Raw genomic sequence first — 20,317 nt, 5'->3', positions numbered from 1 at the left:
TATATATAAACATGTAATCTAATAACTTAACACACAAAAGCTATGAGCACACACAAGTCAAGTAGTTTCGGAGGATGCTGGGATAAAGGGGATGAGTGGTGTGTGTGATAAAGTTTTACAAGGAAGCGACTGTCAAATATTTTGTCACGTGCAACTCAGATGGTGCCAGACAAATGGGATGCAACAATAATTTAAAAGCCACATTTAGTGTTTACTCACTAAAGAGAAACGAGTAGGAACATGTTGACAGAGCGGCAGAAGGCTTACACCAAAATAGAGTAGGAAAAAAAAAAACCTCCACTTTTTTTCTATTTGGCCTAATATTTTACAGCCCACCTCCTCCCCACATCCTGAGGTTAGTAAATACACCTTGTGACTGGACATTCTGAAACCCATAGCAACAGAGTAATGTCATTATTTTGTAGTGATGGCTGTTCTTGGCAATACAGGTGCACATCAGAAGAAATGCAGCCCAAACACACTACCAAAAGATTGTCCAGACTGGGGTCAACATAACAAATACTTTTTAATCAGAGAGTTGTGTGAAATAGGTTAATATAGCCACCTAAGAATGTAAAACAGATATTGTGAGTAATTTACAATACAGATAAAACATTAAAATGAACATTACAGTTAAATGTAAACCCAGTTATTCTGAGGAACACCCCAAACACTACAGAGTACTGTAGTGGTTATTGTGCCAGCGGTGTCCTGGCACCTCCCCACTGTAAGCAGTCAAACGGGGTTAGAAGGGTGCTGGCATCAATCCCTATATTTACTGCTTTCAAAAGAGAGCTGTAAGGTCTCTGAGCTAAGACCCGCAGTGCAAGGCTTAATTCATTGGCTCAGAGTGATCAGCTGACACTCTCAGACAATGAGCTAGGCCAATGAGCTAGACCTTATGGAGGTAATGGAAGCTTCTGCTTAGGAGATTGTATCAGTTGTCATTGGGGGGGGGGGGGGGGGGGGGGGGGGACTCCAGCTAAGAATTAAGACCATTCTAAAACGGTTTGCTTACAATGGCAGAATACCAAAATACTCCATGCACCATAACCACTTCAGTGTATTTTAGTGGTTATGGTGCGTGGAGTGTTCCTTTTATGCTTATATAGACAAAGCAATACAAATATTGCATTAAAATATATAGTATATCTTTTAAAGTTCCTAATGCTACTGTATTTGCACAACACAGTTAGAAGCAGAGTTACCCCTCCCTTTACCCCTCCTCACCAATTAGGAGCTTCCGCACTTACCCCTATTTACAAGCTGTTCATCCATCTTCAGACAAAGGGGACAACCCTCCCAGTAGGAGTTCATTTACATTGAGTTCAGCAATATCATTCATCAGTTTAGATCAGGGGTAGGCAACCTTCGGCTCTACAGATGTTGTGGACTACATCTCCCTTGATGCTTTGCCAGCAATATGGCTGTAAAAGCATTATGGGAGATGTAGTCCAAAACATCTGTAGAGCCGAAGGTTGCCTACCCCTGGTTTAGATGAATGGAACTCGTATCCAACCCAACACCTACTGTACCAGCTATCACTACGCCGATAGCACTAATCTGAATTCGGTGAAAGAAACAAAGTCACAACTGTGGACTGCACTCCTTCACTGTGAGCTACAAATATTTGTACTGGTAGAGTACACGTTCCCCCTCTGAAAACGGTCACTGAGGAATGGGCTTATAGCTGTGTGATTTTTGCAAATCACTGCAGTTATATAACACTAGGTGCAGGGAACAGTGACAGGGGACATCTTGGCACCATAATGTATACATGAGCACAAGCTATTTGGGTGCCTTGACTGGCTCAATAAAATCTACCATTCAATGACCAAAACACTAAAATATGTGTAGATACTCAGAGTCAGGCAGAGTTGGATTTGTTAGTCTTTAAGAGATAGATACTCAGCATTGTTATATAATGCGGTATTGTCGATTACTCAATGACATGCTCAACAGCACTATATAAAGCAGTTTATTTTTAGAGGAAGTATACATCAAGACACCAGTACACGGTGACAGGAGACTCCATCATAAGGTGTGAATCTGAGTCACAGGATAAAATCACACCCTGCGTGTCACTGCACCCCTATTAACCCTGCTATTACCTGCATTAACTCTTACTGTTAAGAGCCAGGATCCACCCTCTTCCTGACCAAACCACAAATTGTACAAAGAATGAGCCAGCTCACCTGGAAGGAAGTTTTCAAATCCTGTCAGTCTAGTCCAGGGATAGGCAACGTTTCTAGGCTTTCAACAAAGAGGCAGTGAAGCCAAGTGGAAATTAAATGCTCAGAGTTCTAAAAGTGGAGCAATTTGAAGGAATATTTCATTGGTTTCCGTGACGATTGCTGTACCTTCAAATTGTGCACCTGAGTTCTTCACAGATAATTCCCACTGAACTTAAAATGTTACAGTAGGTTCCTGCCATTATGTGTATTTTACCCTGAAGTCTATAATGGTCTTTGGCTCCTTTTAGTGTCTACAAATAGGGACTAGTGTGCCTCCTAAATAGGAACCTGGGTGTTATGCTGCCGACTACGGAGACGCTCGTGGTGAGTCCTACAGTTTGCTATACTCAGACACTCACACTGACTCATGCATCGTTAGGAGAGCTAACCTGGGCTTAAGCCCCATCTCTAATTTTGACACCCTTTCATTGCCAGCCAGCCTTGAGTCTCCTGTAATATTGAGAGAGAACTAACATCCAATTACATAATATGTGACTGCAATTTGAATGCACTATATTTGGAGTTCATTTTACAGCATAGTGTGGAGGTATTGCTCTGAGTGCAGAGTTTTAATGCACTTGGTGCTGGTTAAAGTGGCACTGTCATGGCCAAATCCAGTTTTTTTTTTGTTTGTTTTTTTAACCCCCACTCCCGACTCCACTACATCTAATTGTCCCTCTAGTCACACCCAAATGTCCCTAAGTACCCCTCCACATTACCTAGTTTTTAAACTTTATTTTCTGCCCGTACCTAGGTCATGGGCGCCGTCATCTTTGTGTGGGTAGATCAAGTCACGTCATCTGCCCACACTAGATAATGCTGTGAAATTCCTGAACATGCCCAGTAAAACACGTGGGTATGCGAATGGGACACAGCACCCAGACCACTTCAATGATCTGAAGTGGTCTGGTTGCCTACAGTGTCCCTTTAAGGGAAGCAAGGTTTGGGAACTCCATTTTGGGAGAAATGGGTTGTATCCCAAGAACAGCGTGGATGGGGGGGGGGGGGGGGTAAATCTGTCTGTGCAGTATGTGAAGACCAAATGGAGCTTAGCTCCCAAATAGATCAACAGAGTTCCCAAGTATTATCACACCACTCTTTTATAATTACTTCTACTAAATAGTACCTACCTTAGCTCAAGGTCAGAGTTATTCACTGATGTGAGAATTGAAAGTGAATTTCAAATAAGAAGGACCACGAAAGGTACCCGGACTAGACTAGCCAAACTGGAAATATCAGCTACGCCAGCTATGCTTTCATATCGGCTACTCTGGCCTTAAAATGTGAAATTCACTTTGAATTCTCATTTAGTAAATAACTCTACTAGACTTGTAGAGTCCTGTTGGCCTAATGACACAGCAGAAGGGAAGGCATGCTCCCAAATGCTGTCCAAGGAGGATTGACAACAAGGAACCTATATTAAGATAGGGATCCTAAATAAAGCAGGTGAAGGGAAAAAAAAAAAAAAAGTCTCCAAAGCTTTCCTGCACAAGAATTATAAACCGTGAAAAGTTCCAGTCTGATGAGCAGTATGTTTATGTATGCTATAAAAGTTCAGATCCAGTCCCCAAGAGCTGCACACATGCTTAGATTTCAAGATAACCGGTAGTAATTAGCTCAGTGATACACAATTTTAATTATAGACTTAAAAACTCGGGCAGGATCAGTCCTTCAAAAACAGAGTTTGATTAAAGTGGTTTAAACTTTATTGGAGCACGGCCCCTCAGCACCTCGTAAACGGACACCCCAGGAAGTGAACACATCTTTATATTGCATTCAAAAACAATGTACGTATAAACATTTTTTTTTATAAAAAAGGACTTCTCCCAAATCTCCAGAATTTGTCATTTCCTGCAGGATTCTCTGCCCAGATTATCCCAATCCTAGTCATCCTATTACGGTCAATGAAGTGCAAGAACATATCCCTTAAACCACTGCTCATTACGAGCTTGAGATACATGGTTATATTCATCAGAAGAGATAAATTAAACCCCTGGCAGTAGTTTGCATCAGTTCACCATTCGATCCATTCGAGCTATAGAAGGGACCATGCATGCGCCTTTTACTTTAGGTTTCGATTTATATAAATGTATTTATCCATCATACAGAACAATGGAATATGTTAGAGCCTATGTTTTGGTGCAACTACAATGCAAGATGAAATTGAAACCTGAATTAACCCCCATGTTGTGGAAGACTGGGTGATTACACGTACATGCAAGCATCAAGTTAATTCACAATTTAATGAAGTCTGTGATAAAACTATGAGGTATTCTACAACGTTTATAGCATAGACACCCATCAGGTATAATCTTGTAACCCCTTCCCAATAAGCAAATGTAAATAAATAATATGGCAGAACCAGGAAGTGTATGTTAACAAAAAAGGTATGACATTTAAACTCTGTAGATAATGGACAAGACTCAAACTCATATCTTTACATCTATACCTCTTAAAGTGCACAGTTCCTGCTATTAATTGGCCCGCAGTAATGGATTTCCAGGAGGACACCAGTAATTCCCTACAGGGAACTCAACAATATTGCTAAAGACAGCAGAAGCCGCAGAGATGTGCTATCCCTAGGAAATAAGCCAAATTAAATAAAAAGAGGAGGGCTGAGAGTGTTTGTTTATTGAATAAATAGGCTTGAAGTCAGTAAATTGTGGGGCTCATTGATTTGGGCAAACTTGCATACCCAAGATCATAATTTACACCTCTTACAGTGCATTTTAATTAAAATAAATAAAAATAACGACAGACAGACATTCTACTCCATCACCATACATAGAATGAGAAAGGAAAACGGAGGATCCTGGAATTTGCAATTAAACAGACACCTACCATGTTCAGAAATGTACAGTATTGGCTGGGAAGCAGCATATATACATGCACCTTACATGTCTTAGTGTGCTTTGACGTGATAAAGGGAGGACTCCGCAAAAGCTCATCACTACAAAGTGATGAGTCCCAAAAAAAAAAATAATAAAAAAAAAAAGAAAAACAGAAAAACTGCAATACCTCATTACTTTGCATGTGTGCATTTTTGTTGATTTATGGAACTGTCGGACAATGGAGAAGAATAGAATGTGGTACTAGGGACTCAGTTGACAGTATAAATACATTCTGTTCAGAGAGGGGGCAGGATTTTCAAAGCGCTCTCCAGCTCAAGCTGAACCGCAATTCCCATAATACTCGAAGACTGTCGCACACACACTACAATACTATACTACAAAGTAAGCTCAATAATCACAGACATGCTTGTTCATTCAACATTTCACATAGCATTTAGCTCTTAGAGTTTCTCTTCAACTGTAATAAAGGGAATTTGTTTGTCTCCGACCCTGAATAAATAGAATGGTACAGTAAAACACCACCAAAACATTCCTTTTTAGACGTAATGAAAGGTTACCTTGATAACATGTCCATTTGTTTCTCCCTCGTCTAGTAGACAATCGTAACCACTTATGGAAATAGGCTTAACACACTTATAATGCAGCAAAAGACTAATGGGTTGAGTTACCAGAATAAGCCAAAGAAATTAAGATGTTAGGGCTCGTCAAAGTCACACAGAACAGCAACTTCGATTCCTTTGGAAGCCTAAACTTGATAGCAGAACATATCAACTACAACCCTAAGTTCCAAGCAAAATGGAAAGGCAGCTCTCCTACAAAAATACTAGTAGACACATTCCACACACAACAGCAAATTTAACCAGACTGATGGGTACTCCGCTCGAATAAGCACTACTACTTTGAGAACAGTAAATACAACACCTAAAAAGGACAGTCAACCAGAATATCTTACAATACTATTATTGGACCAAACGCTTTAGGATTATGCTATAGTATCACCAGTTTATTATGTAAACTTTAGAGAAAGTCACCTGGCACCTTATGAGACTGTTTTGCTCAGTCTTTAGTAGATTCAGTCTGTTTGACTTCTTAAAAATCTAAAATTAGAGGTTTTAAGAATCTGCGTCTATAGCCTGTTGACGTGTCCATTACTACCAATCAGTGGAGCTCGGTAGGGATAAACCCATTCATAGTGGGGTTTTTAAATTATTCCCAATATAACCTGTCCAATGCCTATAGGTTAACAATGATTTAGTCTTATTTTATGAAACGCTTACACAATATAAGCCACCATTACTGTGATTGACCTGTCACGATTAGAATTCTGTAAACTACGGTAACGTAACATTGAATAAAATTACGAAATATACAGGTAACCTATTTTTGTTTTCAACATGCAGAGATCACAAGCTTAGCAAGTTACGTGATGTTCTTTCACAGGGTCAGCATCTTGGTAGAGCAAGTTATTGCCTGTATTGATAAATTAATCCTGAATTACATTTCTCTCACCTTGTCTGTAAAAAATCAGCTAAGAAGCAAGCCGACTCTTGGTGTTCACAAGACAAAAACAGTGACAGATGCAGGGCAGGGTTAAATGTACAGAAGAAGAAAAGGTTTGCCTTGACGTTGGCAGGTGAGCTTACATTCTATGGCCATGCACTGGCACTACATACATGATTTACGTGCACACTAGGGCTAGCGATCAAGCACAGGTTAGAATTTAGTTTGCTTTGTTTGTATAGTGTGGTTAAACATAGTAAATCACGCAAATGCCCTGGAATGATGGGAGTTTCAGTGAAGGTTTAATTAGGTATGATTTACACACGCTCCTTTTAAAACAATTGTAAGTTGCAGGCTAGAATCAAAATGGCCCAGCTGAAATAAAAAATGAAGTTTGACAATTTTTCAAATTCTGCTCTTTTGGTCTAAGGTTTCGATGATAACCCTTAAAGTGTTATTTGGTGTAAAGGCAGGGTACGTACCAGAACATCACAGCCAATCACATCAACATAAGGCAAGGATTAACAAACATTTGAAGGGTGCAAGAAAAAAAACAAACAAAAGAAAGCGATTATTAGGGCATTTGAAGACTGGGGTGCTGGAATGACATTTTAAGTTTACAGGAATACAAACATAATAAAAAGAACATACACAAAGCGGTCTGTCTGCACTGATGAATACTCTTCTTTTAAAGCAAAATAGAAACCTTCCTTTCACACACATGGTACTTTCCACAATCTATTTTTATGTATTTTTTTTAATAAATATATACACTCACACATACACCATTTTCTCTTGATGTTGAAGAAAATGTTACCAAGATATGTTGACAATCACATACAAACAATAACCACCAGCAGCAATAGTTTAGGAAACACAGCTCTCGAGTTTTTGACCCTAATCTAAGCATTACGACTTACAACATTATTTTCCATTTTAACGTGCCCTGAAGGCTTTAATGCGTAATTTATCTCTGGAATGCAAAGAAAAAAAAATGCTCACTGCTGGGTATACTTAAACTGACAATTACCTGCAGTATGCATTTTGAAGCACGCACATACCTTTCCCGTTTTGAAATTGAGGTCCATTTCCTAAATCAGAGTTAAAAAGAAAATCAAGTACCAGCAAAGTGACGTGTGCCACTTTGAATAAAAAGGAGGTATGTGTACCTTAAAAAAAAGTTGGTATTTGAGAGGCAGTGAGCAGGCGCATAAAAAAAAATAATAAAAAAAATATTGCTTTTTAGCACTCAGTCTTCAATATTATTTATAAAATGGCAACATTTCACAACTGGAGTTATACAAAATACACTACACTTTCAAAGACAATTGCAACAGGGGTCCCTGCGTTTAGCATCTAGCATTTTTATACAATGTGCATGACAAGATAGCTTGTGAGCTTACAATCGACAGGTTATAATGGGAAACGGAGTCAAAAGTTTGCAGGCCGAGGGTGAAGTAAATCACAGGAATCTTTGAGGGGCATTTGTGAGGAAGGTGCCCTCATCAAGCACGCGTAAAGTGTAGGAGAGGACAAAATAAATTAGGGATCGACTGATATATTTTTTTCCAGAGCCAATACCAAATATTGGACGCCTTTCGGGCCAATTGCTGATAACTGGGGACCGATATTCTGAACTTTTAAAGTTTTGAAGAGGCACTCACAGAATGGGGCGACGTGAGGTCACGACATGGTGCTACATTGACTGGCGGCTGGAGTTTCTGGGTTCAGAAGGATAGGGTATGGTGAGCATGTTATAGGTAACATCGGCAAATTACAAGGCAGATACAGATTATCAGCAAAATACTGAATACCAGTTCTAATAATCAGCGGAACGAATAATCAGTCTAGCCCTAAAATATCTTCTAGTTTAGGCTTTGGACGAGAGATTACCAGTTGTGCCTGTAGTTTGCATTCTACCAACTAGATCACGTGACCAAATATGGTCTATTATACACAGAAAAAAATCTTAGTGTGAAATGGTGTTTCTTTTCTGTAAAATCTTTGTGGAGATTTAACTATGGGATAAAATGAGAAGCTCATACAAGTATGTTTTGGAAGAGGAGGGTGCATGACAATGGACAAAACAGAAACCAGGTTTAACATAGTTCTTACAGCTCTGGCATTAAGAGCAAAGTAGAGGATCTGGTTAATTGCACAGGTCAGATAACGTGCCAATAGCGATAATAAATCCTAATTGTCTAGCTATACTTCCACTTTGATACCATTGCGTTCCTGTTTCATTATCAATAGTTTCCCCAATCAAGAGTTTTGCTTTGTCCGACCATAAGCAAGATAACATTGTTTTATAACAAACTTATATTTCCAACCCCCACCCCCCAAAAATAATTTTTAAAAAATTAAATGAACAAGTGTGCAGAAAGAAGGCCTGATTCATAGGGATTTTAAACTGCAACCCATCAGTGTCAGATTATCCGTAGATTCTTGGGAGTACCCTCTTCAGCTCCCTTTCAAAAAAAAAAAAAGGGAGGGGGTTTGTTGTCAATTTCATTTACAGCAGAAACAAATGGTGAGCCAGACACTAGTAAAGCAAAAGATGCAAGCAGGCTACAACATGCCCAAAAAGAGGGATGGGAGACGTCGCAAGAGAGGGGGTGGTGTACCAAATATGTTAGCCTGGGGAATATCCACAGGGTTTATAAAACTGCAACAAGGAGTGCAGCCACACAGGAACTATATTTCCAAGGGGGTTTGTTTCTCTGCTGCACAGCAAGCTGGAAAGGCAGGAACAATAATATAGTATACGGTCAATATTGCCAGGTCCACAAACCAGTTCCACTGAGAGGCCTACATTAAAGGACTGAAATCACAGCAACCGTATATCTCTCATGTACAATAGGATAGGTTGTACATACATTTTAACAGCCACATCTGATTAAAGCGTATCATCTCTCAGGATTTAGAGTAATGAATTCATTTGACAAAGGAATTGCTTAATTGGACCAGGCATCCTGTTTAAGCCTTTCAAGCCAAATAATGAGATTCTGCCTAAATATGTACTCGTAGATAATAGCTAAATATTTTAGTCTCTCGACTGCAATTCTATTATAATAATAATAATAATAATAATAATAATAATAATAATAATAATAAATAAAGAATACAAACATTTGGAAATATTATGTGATGAAGAACATGACTGGACACATAAAAAATGTCCTATTGTATACACAGTATATGGATGATTAGACCAATACACACACACACACACACCCATTGAAACAAAGATACTTGGAATCACTACATGTTTCAAAGTGAAAGTAGGACCAAAATATACCTTTTATTCCTGAGTATTAAAATATAAAGCTGAACTTATTCATTTCTCCACATCAAAATAGCATTCCACAAACATCCCTTTAAAACTAATATATATATATACACACACACACACAATGTATCATGTAATGTATCTATAAAACAGGAGTCTAATATCCATTAGTTATTTAGCTGATCTAGATAAATCTGTTACAATCTGTATATCAAGTACAACAATAAACTCAAAAAATGCGCCCCTCCCTCCCTCTCCACCTGTGTACCCCTGGAAGTATTCCCACCCAGAAAATGCCCCCAGCTTTCCTGTATACCCCCTTCTATTAGAGAATAGGAGAGGCACAGGTGGGGTAATAAAATTAAAATAAATTGGAGATTAAAAAGGGACCCCCCTACAAACAAATGGGGGACAATCACAGAAATGTAATAAAGGAAGAAACTCCTCCTTGCTCACCCAAAACACGGTATATACAGGAATACAGGCATTCCCAGGATGGGAGAGTAATGGGGGTTTACCTCTGGCACTCCAGCTGCTCAGGACTACATATCCCATGGTGCTCTGCCTGTCAGTGGCGGGCTGAGAATCAAAGGAGTTGTAGTCCCCCCCAGATTAGCCATTCATTGTGCTGAGTCCCACTGGATGAGCCCAGTGTCCCTGTCTGAGTGTGGCTTCATGCATACTGCCCCCTGCAGTCACCCCAGAGGTAGTACTCACCGTGTTCTGACCCCCCCTCTAGGGTGGTTATGGGGTCTTCCTGTGTCCGGGGCCCCCCCTCACATAGAGGGGGGTGGTGGATGGACCGTGGCGCTCAGTGTGACCCCCGTACCCCGCTCCTCCCTTGTCAGCGCTCCCCCTGGTACCGCCGGGCCGGGAAGTTTGATCTCTCCTTGGATTTGAGGTTCACGCCCGGCCGGCGTAGCCTCCCTCCTCCTACCCTCCGACTGAGAGCGGCCCCTCCCACCGGGGGCGGAGTCCTGTCTACACCGCCCACTGGGTGACTGGGAATGGCAGCCCCGCCCACTCTGTCACTCATACAAAGCGGCACGCCCACTTCGCGTCCTTTAAACGGAACACCGTGCCCCGTCTAGTGTCACTCAATCTGTAGGACCCACCCAGTGCATGTCACTCAGTCTAATCCCCGCCCACTCCTTTATCGCTGAGTACATAGGTCTCCTCACCTGTCACACTCAGAAAAATATATCAACCTTTCGCATCTCTAATATACACCAAATATATCAACCTTTCCCCTCTCTAATATACACCAAATATATCAACCTTTCCCATCTCTAATATACACCAAATATATCAACCTTTCCCATCTCTAATATACACCAAATATATCAACCTTTCCCATCTCTAATATACACCAAATATATCAACCTTTCCCATCACTAATATATACACCAAATATATCAACCTTTCCCCTCTCTAATATACACCAAATATATCAACCTTTCCCATCTCTAATATACACCAAATATATCAACCTTTCCCATCTCTAATATACACCAAATATATCAACCTTTCCCATCTCTAATATACACCAAATATATCAACCTTTCCCATCACTAATATATACACCAAATATATCAACCTTTCCCATCTCTAATACACCAAATATATCAACCTTTCCCATCACTAATATACACCAAATATATCAACCTTTCCCATCACTAATATACACCAAATATATCAACCTTTCCCATCACTAATATACACCAAATATATCAACCTTTCCCATCACTAATATACACCAAATATATCAACCTTTCCCATCACTAATATACACCAAATATATCAACCTTTCCCATCTCTAATATACACCAAATATATCAACCTTTCCCATCGCTAATATATACACCAAATATATCAACCTTTCCCATCACTAATATACACCAAATATATCAACCTTTCCCATCACTAATATACACCAAATATATCAACCTTTCCCATCTCTAATATACACCAAATATCTCAACCTTTCCCATCACTAATATATACACCAAATATATCAACCTTTCCCATCACTAATATACACCAAATATATCAACCTTTCCCATCTCTAATATACACCAAATATATCAACCTTTCCCATCACTAATATATACACCAAATATATCAACCTTTCCCATCACTAATATACACCAAATATATCAACCTTTCCCATCACTAATATACACCAAATATATCAACCTTTCCCATCACTAATATACACCAAATATATCAACCTTTCCCATCTCTAATATACACCAAATATCTCAACCTTTCCCATCTCTAATATACACCAAATATATCAACCTTTCCCATCACTAATATACACCAAATATATCAACCTTTCCCATCTCTAATATACACCAAATATATCAACCTTTCCCATCACTAATATATACACCAAATATATCAACCTTTCCCATCACTAATATACACCAAATATATCAACCTTTCCCATCACTAATATACACCAAATATATCAACCTTTCCCATCTCTAATATACACCAAATATATCAACCTTTCCCATCTCTAATATACACCAAATATATCAACCTTTCCCATCTCTAATATACACCAAATATATCAACCTTTCCCATCACTAATATACACCAAATATATCAACCTTTCCCATCTCTAATATACACCAAATATGTCAACCTTTCCCATCTCTAATATACACCAAATATATAAACCTTTCCCATCTCTAATACACCAAATATATCAACCTTTCCCATCTCTAATACATCAAATATATCAACCTTTCCCATCTCTAATATACACCAAATATGTCAACCTTTCCCATCTCTAATATACACCAAATATATAAACCTTTCCCATCTCTAATACACCAAATATATCAACCTTTCCCATCTCTAATACATCAAATATATCAACCTTTCCCATCTCTAATATACACCAAATATATCAACCTTTCCCATCTCTAATATACACCAAATATATCAACCTTTCCCATCACTAATATACACCAAATATATCAACCTTTCCCATCTCTAATATACACCAAATATATCAACCTTTCCCATCTCTAATATACACCAAATATATCAACCTTTTCCATCTCTAATATACACCAAATATATCAACCTTTCCCATCTCTAATATGCACAAAATATATCAACCTTTCCCATCTCTAATATACACCAAATATATAAACCTTTCCCATCTCTAATACACCAAATATATCAACCTTTCCCATCTCTAATACATCAAATATATCAACCTTTCCCATCTCTAATATACACCAAATATATCAACCTTTCCCATCACTAATATACACCAAATATATCAACCTTTCCCATCTCTAATATACACCAAATATATCAACCTTTCCCATCACTAATATACACCAAATATATCAACCTTTCCCATCTCTAATATACACCAAATATATCAACCTTTCCCATCTCTAATATACACCAAATATATCAACCTTTCCCATCTCTAATATACACCAAATATATCAACCTTTCCCATCTCTAATATACACCAAATATATCAACCTTTCCCATCTCTAATATACACCAAATATATCAACCTTTCCCATCACTAATATACACCAAATATATCAACCTTTCCCATCTCTAATATACACCAAATATATCAACCTTTCCCATCTCTAATATACACCAAATATATCAACCTTTCCCATCTCTAATATACACCAAATATATCAACCTTTCCCATCACTAATATACACCAAATATATCAACCTTTCCCATCACTAATATACACCAAATATATCAACCTTTCCCATCTCTAATATACACCAAATATGTCAACCTTTCCCATCTCTAATATACACCAAATATATCAACCTTTCCCATCACTAATATACACCAAATATATCAACCTTTCCCATCACTAATATACACCAAATATATCACCCTTTCCCATCTCTAATATACACCAAATATGTCAACCTTTCCCATCTCTAATATACACCAAATATATAAACCTTTCCCATCTCTAATACACCAAATATATCAACCTTTCCCATCTCTAATACATCAAATATATCAACCTTTCCCATCTCTAATATACACCAAATATGTCAACCTTTCCCATCTCTAATATACACCAAATATATAAACCTTTCCCATCTCTAATACACCAAATATATCAACCTTTCCCATCTCTAATACATCAAATATATCAACCTTTCCCATCTCTAATATACACCAAATATATCAACCTTTCCCATCTCTAATATACACCAAATATATCAACCTTTCCCATCACTAATATACACCAAATATATCAACCTTTCCCATCTCTAATATACACCAAATATATCAACCTTTCCCATCTCTAATATACACCAAATATATCAACCTTTTCCATCTCTAATATACACCAAATATATCAACCTTTCCCATCTCTAATATGCACAAAATATATCAACCTTTCCCATCTCTAATATACACCAAATATATAAACCTTTCCCATCTCTAATACACCAAATATATCAACCTTTCCCATCTCTAATACATCAAATATATCAACCTTTCCCATCTCTAATATACACCAAATATATCAACCTTTCCCACCTCTAAAATACACCAAATATATCAACCTTTCCCATCACTAATATACACCAAATATATCAACCTTTCCCATCTCTAATATACACCAAATATATCAACCTTTCCCATCTCTAATACACCAAATATATCAACCTTTCCCATCTCTAATATACACCAAATATATCAACCTTTCCCATCTCTAATATACACCAAATATATCAACCTTTCCCATCACTAATATACACCAAATATATCAACCTTTCCCATCTCTAATACATCAAATATATCAACCTTTCCCATCTCTAATATACACCAAATATATCAACCTTTCCCATCACTAATATACACCAAATATATCAACCTTTCCCATCTCTAATATACACCAAATATATCAACCTTTCCCATCACTAATATACACCAAATATATCAACCTTTCCCATCTCTAATATACACCAAATATATCAACCTTTCCCATCTCTAATATACACCAAATATATCAACCTTTCCCATCTCTAATATACACCAAATATATCAACCTTTCCCATCTCTAATATACACCAAATATATCAACCTTTCCCATCACTAATATACACCAAATATATCAACCTTTCCCATCACTAATATACACCAAATATATCAACCTTTCCCATCTCTAATATACACCAAATATGTCAACCTTTCCCATCTCTAATATACACCAAATATATCAACCTTTCCCATCACTAATATACACCAAATATATCAACCTTTCCCATCTCTAATATACACCAAATATATCAACCTTTCCCATCTCTAATATACACCAAATATATCAACCTTTCCCATCTCTAATATACACCAAATATATCAACCTTTCCCATCACTAATATACACCAAATATATCAACCTTTCCCATCTCTAATATACACCAAATATGTCAACCTTTCCCATCTCTAATATACACCAAATATATAAACCTTTCCCATCTCTAATACACCAAATATATCAACCTTTCCCATCTCTAATACATCAAATATATCAACCTTTCCCATCTCTAATATACACCAAATATGTCAACCTTTCCCATCTCTAATATACACCAAATATATAAACCTTTCCCATCTCTAATACACCAAATATATCAACCTTTCCCATCTCTAATACATCAAATATATCAACTTTTCCCATCTCTAATATACACCAAATATATCAACCTTTCCCATCTCTAATATACACCAAATATATCAACCTTTCCCATCACTAATATACACCAAATATATCAACCTTTCCCATCTCTAATATACACCAAATATATCAACCTTTCCCATCTCTAATATACACCAAATATATCAACCTTTTCCATCTCTAATATACACCAAATATATCAACCTTTCCCATCTCTAATATGCACAAAATATATCAACCTTTCCCATCTCTAATATACACCAAATATATAAACCTTTCCCATCTCTAATACACCAAATATATCAACCTTTCCCATCTCTAATACATCAAATATATCAACCTTTCCCATCTCTAATATACACCAAATATATCAACCTTTCCCACCTCTAAAATACACCAAATATATCAACCTTTCCCATCACTAATATACACCAAATATATCAACCTTTCCCATCTCTAATACACCAAATATATCAACCTTTCCCATCTCTAATACATCAAATATATCAACCTTTCCCATCTCTAATATACACCAAATATATCAACCTTTCCCACCTCTAAAATACACCAAATATATCAACCTTTCCCATCACTAATATACACCAAATATATCAACCTTTCCCATCTCTAATATACACCAAATATATCAACCTTTCCCATCTCTAATACACCAAATATATCAACCTTTCCCATCTCTAATATACACCAAATATATCAACCTTTCCCATCTCTAATATACACCAAATATATCAACCTTTCCCATCACTAATATACACCAAATATATCAACCTTTCCCATCTCTAATACATCAAATATATCAACCTTTCCCATCTCTAATATACACCAAATATATCAACCTTTCCCATCACTAATATACACCAAATATATCAACCTTTCCCATCTCTAATATACACCAAATATATCAACCTTTCCCATCACTAATATACACCAAATATATCAACCTTTCCCATCTCTAATATACACCAAATATATCAACCTTTCCCATCTCTAATATACACCAAATATATCAACCTTTCCCATCTCTAATATACACCAAATATATCAACCTTTCCCATCTCTAATATACACCAAATATATCAACCTTTCCCATCACTAATATACACCAAATATATCAACGTTTCCCATCACTAATATACACCAAATATATCAACCTTTCCCATCTCTAATATACACCAAATATGTCAACCTTTCCCATCTCTAATATACACCAAATATATCAACCTTTCCCATCACTAATATACACCAAATATATCAACCTTTCCCATCTCTAATATACACCAAATATATCAACCTTTCCCATCTCTAATATACACCAAATATATCAACCTTTCCCATCTCTAATATACACCAAATATATCAACCTTTCCCATCACTAATATACACCAAATATATCAACCTTTCCCATCTCTAATATACACCAAATATGTCAACCTTTCCCATCTCTAATATACACCAAATATATAAACCTTTCCCATCTCTAATACACCAAATATATCAACCTTTCCCATCTCTAATACATCAAATATATCAACCTTTCCCATCTCTAATATACACCAAATATGTCAACCTTTCCCATCTCTAATATACACCAAATATATAAACCTTTCCCATCTCTAATACACCAAATATATCAACCTTTCCCATCTCTAATACATCAAATATATCAACTTTTCCCATCTCTAATATACACCAAATATATCAACCTTTCCCATCTCTAATATACACCAAATATATCAACCTTTCCCATCACTAATATACACCAAATATATCAACCTTTCCCATCTCTAATATACACCAAATATATCAACCTTATCCATCTCTAATATACACCAAATATATCAACCTTTCCCATCTCTAATATGCACAAAATATATCAACCTTTCCCATCTCTAATATACACCAAATATATAAACCTTTCCCATCTCTAATACACCAAATATATCAACCTTTCCCATCTCTAATACATCAAATATATCAACCTTTCCCATCTCTAATATACACCAAATATATCAACCTTTCCCACCTCTAAAATACACCAAATATATCAACCTTTCCCATCACTAATATACACCAAATATATCAACCTTTCCCATCTCTAATATACACCAAATATATCAACCTTTCCCATCTCTAATACACCAAATATATCAACCTTTCCCATCTCTAATATACACCAAATATATCAACCTTTCCCATCTCTAATATACACCAAATATATCAACCTTTCCCATCACTAATATACACCAAATATATCAACCTTTCCCATCTCTAATATACACCAAATATATCAACCTTTCCCACCTCTAAAATACACCAAATATATCAACCTTTCCCATCTCTAATATACACCAAATATATCAACCTTTCCCATCTCTAATATACACCAAATATATCAACCTTTCCCATCACTAATATACACCAAATATATCAACCTTTCCCATCTCTAATATACACCAAATATATCAACCTTTCCCATCACTAATATACACCAAATATATCAACCTTTCCCATCTCTAATATACACCAAATATATCAACCTTTCCCATCTCTAATATACACCAAATATATCAACCTTTCCCATCTCTAATATACACCAAATATATCAACCTTTCCCATCTCTAATATACACCAAATATATCAACCTTTCCCATCTCTAATATACACCAAATATATCAACCTTTCCCATCTCTAATATACACCAAATATATCAACCTTTCCCATCTCTAATATACGCCAAATATATCAACCTTTCCCATCACTAATATACACCAAATATATCAACCTTTCCCATCACTAATATACACCAAATATATCAACCTTTCCCATCTCTAATATACACCAAATATATCAACCTTTCCCATCTCTAATATACACCAAATATATCAACCTTTCCCATCTCTAATATACACCAAATATATCAACCTTTCCCATCTCTAATATACACCAAATATATCCTTCATTATAGCTTATCATTATTTAATATAAGCACCCCTAATATTAACACTGAATATCAGAACCCTTTACATCAATACAACTACCCCTCATAAAAATACTGTATACAAGTAACCTTTATTTCAATACTGTATGTAACTACCCCTCATATCAATACTGTATGTACCTACTCCTCATATCAATACTGTATACAACTACCCCTCATATCAACATAGTATATATGTACCCTTTATCAATAGTTAATATAAGTCCACTCATAGGAATAATAAAGACAAGTACCCCTTTATATCAATAGTGAATACAAGTTCCTCTCCTATGAGTAATGACTACAAGTATCCCTTAATCCACTACATATACAACCTTCACATGAACATTTGAACACAGGCAATGCGAAATTAAATCTTTTGTGCAATGATATGATATATCTGCCTTATTTACAAACATCCTCATATCAGTCTTTTATAGAACAACACTTGCTATTCAGAGAAGGATTAAGATCCCACGGGCCCTAGCCAGGTTGCCATTTTGGGGCCCACCTTCATTCTTCACAGAGGGATGGTTCATAGGGCCAAATAATTCATGGTTCTGGGGCCCCTGTCTAATTCCTGGGGTCTAGTTGGCTGCCTAGGGTCGCCTAATGGATAATCCTGCTCTGAATTTATATCTGCCTTTTTTGGCAGTCAGATTTATCTTTGGATCAAGATGCTGTTACCCTACAGTTGAAAAATCATATAACTGAATATTGTGTTTTTGCAAGTATGCATCTAGTTGCTGTTTAAACATCTGTATGGACTCTGATAAAACCACTTCTTCAGGCAGAGAATTCCACATCCTTATTGTTCTTACAGTAAAAAAAACTTTCCTTTGCCTTAGACGAAATCTTCTTTCTTCCAGTCTAAACGCACGACCTGGTGTCCTATATATAGTCCGGTTTGTGAATAGATTTCCAGACAATGATTTGTATTGGCCCCGAATATATTTGTATAATGGTATGTTATCAAATCTCCTCTGAGTTTTTGTAAACTAAACAGATTTAAATTAGTTAACCTTCCTTCATAGCTAAAATGTTCCACTCCTTTTATTAATTTTGTAGTCCGCCTTTGCACCTTTTCTAGTGCCATAATATCCTTTTTTAGAACAGGTGCCCCAAATTTCACAGCATATTCAATATGTAGTCTTACTAGTGATTTATAAAGAGGCAATATTATATTCTCATCCCAAGAATTAATGCCCTTTTTTATACATGACAATACCTTACTGGCCTTGTTGATTGACATTGCACATTGTTGCGTACTTTGTTGTCTATAATGTAACGATAATATACCCCAACTCGCAGGATTCAACTCGACAAAAGACAACACAGAGGAGAGATACGTCTACCGGACCTTAGAATGGCCAGACTCGACGTATATGAGAGGAGACAGAGTCAGGAACGATCCGAGGCCAAGGGCACAGAGAGACAGTGTAAACTACTAGCCGGGGTCTGGTACACAGTAAACAGCAAGCCGGCAAACAGAACAGATAAGGATAAAGAGATAACGTAGTCAGAAACAAAGCCAAGGTCAATACAAAGAAACACAACTGAACACCACAAGCGCTAAAGGGAACTGAAACAGAAACCACAATAGGGCAGGGAGTAAAGGGAGAGGTAAGTTTAAATAGCTTCTAAACTAATGTGATTGGCTCCTGTCATATCCACACCCCCAAATGGTAAGTATATGGGGAGTGTGGCATGACATGGGCCAATGGGAGCCTTTTGGCAATTT

The 20,317-nt window shown here is 36.9% G+C and overlaps 1 protein-coding gene across 2 annotated transcripts in view; it reads right to left on the bottom strand.

Annotated features, from left to right (window-relative positions):
- SRC (SRC proto-oncogene, non-receptor tyrosine kinase) overlaps nt 1-10,818 on the bottom strand; it is a 41,500-nt gene extending 30,682 nt beyond the window's left edge. For both annotated transcript variants that reach the window (XM_063455990.1, XM_063455991.1), the window contains exon 1: nt 10,593-10,818. The gene's annotated coding sequence lies outside the window, so the exon portion shown is untranslated. The remainder of the gene's footprint in view (nt 1-10,592) is intronic.
- Nucleotides 10,819-20,317: the final 9,499 nt, after the last annotated feature.

The sequence above is a fragment of the Pelobates fuscus genome, chromosome 5 (assembly GCF_036172605.1).
Source record: "Pelobates fuscus isolate aPelFus1 chromosome 5, aPelFus1.pri, whole genome shotgun sequence".
In the NCBI taxonomy this organism is placed as follows: domain Eukaryota; kingdom Metazoa; phylum Chordata; class Amphibia; order Anura; family Pelobatidae; genus Pelobates; species Pelobates fuscus.
Note: the sequence above shows the minus strand (reverse complement) of the source record. Positions and strands in the feature narration are given on the sequence as shown.